Genomic DNA, 5,782 nt, shown 5'->3' with positions numbered 1-5,782 from the left:
CTCTTGCACAACCAAGCAGTTCAGTATGAAGTATTTCCTTTTTACCTTCTTGTGCAGCACCAATGAAGGCATGTAATGTTGAATGCCAGGGGCTGAGTCCCAGCCCTTCGGTCCAGAGTATGATTCAGAATGACAAATGCAGGTGAGGGATGACTTCTTTTTGTTGTTTGGTTTTGGGGGGTTGGTTGGTTTGTTTGTTGTGTTGTTTTGCAGGCTGTCTTACTTTATCAAAAAGAAACAGAAGGGGTGGGGGGAGCGAACAGGAAAAGTACTACCTTAGTAGCTGTAATAGAATCACAAAGAAGAAATCTGAGCATAGTCTTGGCTAGTCTCAAAGCCAGACAGGCAACCCAAACCCCACCACTGCCAGCTTTGTGCAAGGCAGCATGAGGAACCAGCAACCCAGGTTTTCAGCAATCTGGTTATGCTCTATTCATAGAACCTGAAATTAGGCAGTCCTGATCAAGCTCAACCATCTGGCAAATCTAACTGGAAAATTCGTCTTGCTGACAGACCACCATAATACTACTTGCCTTTTTAAAACAGATCACTGGAAAGAAGCAAGCATATGAAAATGTAACCTGTACATCTGCACCTTGGTGTGGAACTCGGGACAGAACACGCTTTGTGCAAATGGGTCAACAGGAATGTTTGGATGGAGGAATAAACCATCCTGACAATTCCCAGGCTTAATACAAAGGAATGCAATAAAACATTTAACCAAACCTAGGCAGGAAAAAAGACCTGTGGGCCACAACAGGGAAAATGTTACCCCATGTCAGGTGCTTCTTGAGGTCAGACTGCACACCCAGAAAAGAACAGTGAAATGGATCCTTAATAACAAATGAAAAGGGAACTCATCCATCACCATGTGTATTTCTGTAACATATCACTTTTTAAATGTAGCTTATTTAAAGAACCAGCAGTGATTAATGATCAGCCTTTATGCAAAAGAAAAATTCACCATTCAGACTATCTGTGCTGCCAGTTTTGATTCTGCATTTGGTTAACATTCTCGTTTGTATTATTCACAAATTTGTATTGCACCCAGTGGAACACTAAGGTAAGTTTTCTTCAGCCATTTTTTCAAAGGGATTCTAGTCTTTGTCACTGTGGCATGGCACACAGTCCAGCTGCACATACTTAATAACACGTACATGCAAAATTGGACCATTCTCCGTGTTATTCATGTTACCAGAATTGCACATGTTGAACCTCAAATACACAATAATGACAAGAGACACAGGTAAAATGATCATGTCAATGCTGAGTATGTCTAACTGGACCACAACTTCTTCTGTTAAAAATGTGAGCAGGTCGAGTCCAAAGTCCATGTCACTGAAAGCCATTCTTGGGGGCAAAAGTAGGTTTTCAGTTAAATTAAGTTTTCATTTAAGTATCTTTTCTACCAAAAATGTACAGGGTTTTTCCATCAATCAGTAGTGCCGTTTCTTTCAGAAAACCGAAGTGATCATGTCCACAGTAGAAATATTTCTTTCCAGCTATCCTGTCCTAAAATTTCATGGATGCTGTGGTATAGTGATAACACTTATTTTTTGCTCTGGGTAGAACAGATCCCCAGTGATTCCCTATAATCAGGACTCTGTGTGTGTGCTAGCTCCATTCTCCAAGAGAAAACTCCAGGAAATCATGGAGTAACTGAGAAGCCTGACCTACAGAACAGAAAGTAACATAAACTATCAAAACTAAAACTTCCAGAACAGACAATTTCAGAACTAGCTTTCCCCAGGTTTGAGTCTTCCCTGAACCAGGCTTGGCAGAAATTTTGACACTCTCTTACATTCCACTAAAGTATCCTGGCTGCAAGATCATTCTGGCTACACAAAATCCATCATTCTCCTTTACTAAATAAAAACATTTTTTATAGCTCAGTGTTTTCCTGGGAAATACTTATCTGCACAGACACTGTACAGGAGTTTTCTGGCCAAGTGTACATCTGAAGTAGTTGCCTAGAGAAGGCACTTGTCCAGCAATCTGGACATCCATAAATCCATGGGTCCAGATGGGATGCACCCGCGGGTGCTGAGGGAACTGGCAGAAGTCATTGCTAGACCACTCTCCATCATCTTTACCAAGTCTTGGGAAACGGGAGAGGAGCCTGAGGACTGGAGGAAAGCAAATGTCACTCCAGTCTTCAAAAAGGGCAAGAAGGAGGACCCGGGTAACTATAGACCGGTCAGCCTCACCTCCATCCCTGGGAAAGTGATGGAACACCTTATCCTTGGTGCCATCTTAAGGCATATCAAGGATAAGAGGGCTAAATTGAGGAAGTGTGGACTGGATGATCAGGTAGTGAGGTGGACTGTGAACTGGCTGAAGGAGAGAAGCCAGAGAGTTGTAGTCTATGGGGCGGAGTCTAGTTGGAGGCCTGTAACTAGTGGAGTGCCTCAAGGGTCAGTACTGGGACCAGTATTATTTAATATATTCATCAATGATTTAGATGAGGGAATTGAGTGTACTGTCAGCAAGTTTGCTGATGACACTAAGCTGGGAGGAGTGGCTGACACGCCAGAAGGCTGTGATGCCATCCAGCGAGACCTGGACAGGCTGGAGAGTTGGGCAGGGAATAACTTGATGAAATATAACAAGGGAAAGTGTAGAGTCCTGCATCTGGGCAGGAACAACCCCAGGTTCCAGTATAGGTTGGGGAACGACCTGTTAGAGAGCAGTGTAGGGGAGAGGGACCTGGGGGTCCTAGTGGACGACAGGATGACCGTGAGCCAACACTGTGCCCTTGTGGCCAAGAAGGCCAATGTCATCCTGGGGTGTATTAGAAGGTGGGTGGTTAGTAGGTCGAGAGAGGTCCTCCTTCCCCTCTACTCTGCCCTGGTGAGACCGCATCTGGAATATTGTGTCCAGTTCTGGGCCCCTCAGTTCAAGAAGGACAGGGAGCTGCTGGAGAGAGTCCAGCGCAGGGCAACGAAGATGATTAAGGGAGTGGAGCATCTCCCTTATGAGGAAAGACTGAGGGAGCTGGGTCTCTATAGATTGGAGGAGACTGAGGGGTGACCTTATAAGTGTCTATAAATATATAAAGGGGGAGTGTCACGAGGATGGAGCCAGGCTCTACTCAGTGGCAAACAATGATAGGACAAGGGGTAATGGGTACAAACTGGAACACAAGAGGTTCCACTTAAACTTGAGAAGAAACTTCTTCTCAGTGAGGGTGACGGAACACTGGAACAGGATGCCCAGGGAGGTTGTGGAGTCTCCTTCCCTGGAGACATTCAAAACCCGCCTGGACACATTCCTGTGTAACCTTATCTAGGTGTTCCTGCTCCGGCAGGGGGATTGGACTAGATGATCTTTCGAGGTCCCTTCCAATCTCTAGCATACTGTGATACTGTGATATGACTAAAGGAAGTGCCTGAGAGATGTCTAAAATATATCCTCAAAGATTCTGTTTGCCTCGATTGACTATAGAAGTGCGGGGGGTTTTTTAATACTCCCTTCTAAATGTTGGAATCAGGCTATTCTCATTTCATATTAATGGCTGTTAAAAATGTGAAACACAGACAGAATGGGGCTTGAGATTTTCAGTGTGCTTGTATATAAAAACACAGACAGTAAATTGAGCCCAAGGGAAGGAGGGTATTAAGTATGGTACTTTTTGTTTTCCTAGAGCAGGGGACCCCCATTCATCTGAAAATAATATGGTGCCTTCTCCTTCTCTGAGTGGCTCCTTGAGATTTGGTAATAAGCACCACAAGCAGCTCCAGGTGTTGCTCCATGCTGGCTTAAGGAAGTCTCTACCAGCATTGCCATAAACCAAACATGACAGTCCTGCATCTGTAAAACCAATAGCGAATATTTCACCCACTCCATTGTACTGGGAATTTACATTACAAAAGCAATGTACTAGCAGCATGGAAAGACCTTTGGTGGGAGCTGAGCATTTCAAGATGTTTGGGATGTCTTCTGTTCATTGATATGTTTCTTTTATATTTCAGGGCCAAAAAGCCAAGGTTCTCACCATGCTACCATGGTTACATTGTGCTAAGTGAGATATTTAGTGCTTAGAAGAAGTGGGCTGCATGAAATAAATCCTGCACTCAAAGAAGGCACTTCCTCACTATTATTCTAAACAGAGACAAACACACAGAAAGACCACAAGAGAAGCCATATGGTAAAATGCCTGGGCTCTCACCAACCCTAACTTAGAATATCTTGAGCAGAGGAGATGTCTCCTGTATTTCTGTCCCACTCATTTGCCACTGATGGAAATTATTTTCTCACATATCTATGCTAAAGCCTAACAACATGCAGAAATCTATGCTCAGCTGCAGAGATGTCCTTGATTTACTGCATCACTGACTCTGTCAGGGCCCTGGAGTCCCTGGGTACAGCTAGCACAGCACCCCTATCACTGCCATTTCCAAATCTGCAGTAATGATTATGCTCTGGGTATTCAGAAGGTCCTGGACAGCCAGAACCTGTCTTGTAAGGTGAAATTGTCTTTGTTACCCCCTTGCTTAATCATTCAGCAATCTTTAAAGTTTTTTAATTCATTCAGGAAGATATGTGGAATGTAATAATAATGTAATACTGTTCTAAGAACATCTGAAAAGAAAAGAATCAAAGTGTAGAGGAGGTAATAAAGGAAAAGACCTGAGATATTACTGCTACATCAAAGCTGAAAAATATCCTAGCAGTCAGACTCAGTTATGAATATGTCATGTATCAGTCACACAAAAAAGGTCTGTGATAAAGTTGGCTATCATAAAAGCTGGAATTCACCAAATACAGATGTACCACTGGGTTACAATACATACATGTATATACTTTAATTAGCCACCTTCTGTTTCTACTTGGTTAAGTGTACCTTTTCAACTCCACTTTACCTCAGATCCAAACATGAAAACATACATCTGCCTGGAAATGGCATAGGTATCTACAGTCAAGCTTGTGAGAATCTTTAATGTCCATGAACCTTGATATGCCAAAAATATTAAGAATCTGTCTTTAGCTTCTTGACAGAAAGCCCTAGACAGCCATTCAATTGTGTTACCATATCCACAAGTCATATTTTGGTTGAGGTGAGAATCTTCAGTGCTAAACATACTACATCCCTCTGACTATGTGCCATTTCAAATGTTGTAACTTGGACAGTGAATATCACGTCACATTTGTGAGACAGAGAAAATTACTATTTATTTGGATTTTTTTTTTTTTCAACTGGGTTCAGTCACCTATCCTTTATTTGGGAACTGAAAGTAGAAATACTTCTAAATGTGTCTAGGTGCTATTTCTGTTTCCATTTATAATGCCATAACACGGAAGCAATTCCTCTGCCTTCAGAGTAGCCAGAGTAGCACTGGCTTTATATTGTACATCATAGAGAAGAATTCAGCCCTTGTTCTAAGCCTACGTTACCAAGGTTAGTCTTCAAAGGCCAAAACACCTTGTCTGTGTTCTCATAGGACAGTCTGTGTGGGTGGAAAAGCTTTAGAACAAATACATGTGTAAGGCAGCAACAGGGGGAAACTGAGTAAGGTCCCTACAGCAGGTCTTCCCAGATGCCTTACAGACCAAGTCTGTGAAAAAGGAGTTTTGGAAGAAAGCATTTTGTAAGAAAGACCCACAGTTAATAAATCAAACATGTCTACATGTCTCCTGCAAACAAACAATACTCTGACAAATAAAATTTACCATTCTCTCTTCTCATATTGATAATTTTCAGCAGCACAGCTGAAGTTCTGACAGTGTTTCTCTTCCATACTTCTGAAGTAAGTCTGCAAAATCATAAATAATTTAACTAGAC

This window comes from Pezoporus wallicus, unplaced genomic scaffold (genome assembly GCF_028554395.1).
Source record: "Pezoporus wallicus isolate ANWC-B61680 ecotype Strahan unplaced genomic scaffold, APGP_CSIRO_Pwel_v1 contig_5787, whole genome shotgun sequence".
Taxonomy (NCBI): domain Eukaryota; kingdom Metazoa; phylum Chordata; class Aves; order Psittaciformes; family Psittacidae; genus Pezoporus; species Pezoporus wallicus.
Note: the sequence above shows the minus strand (reverse complement) of the source record.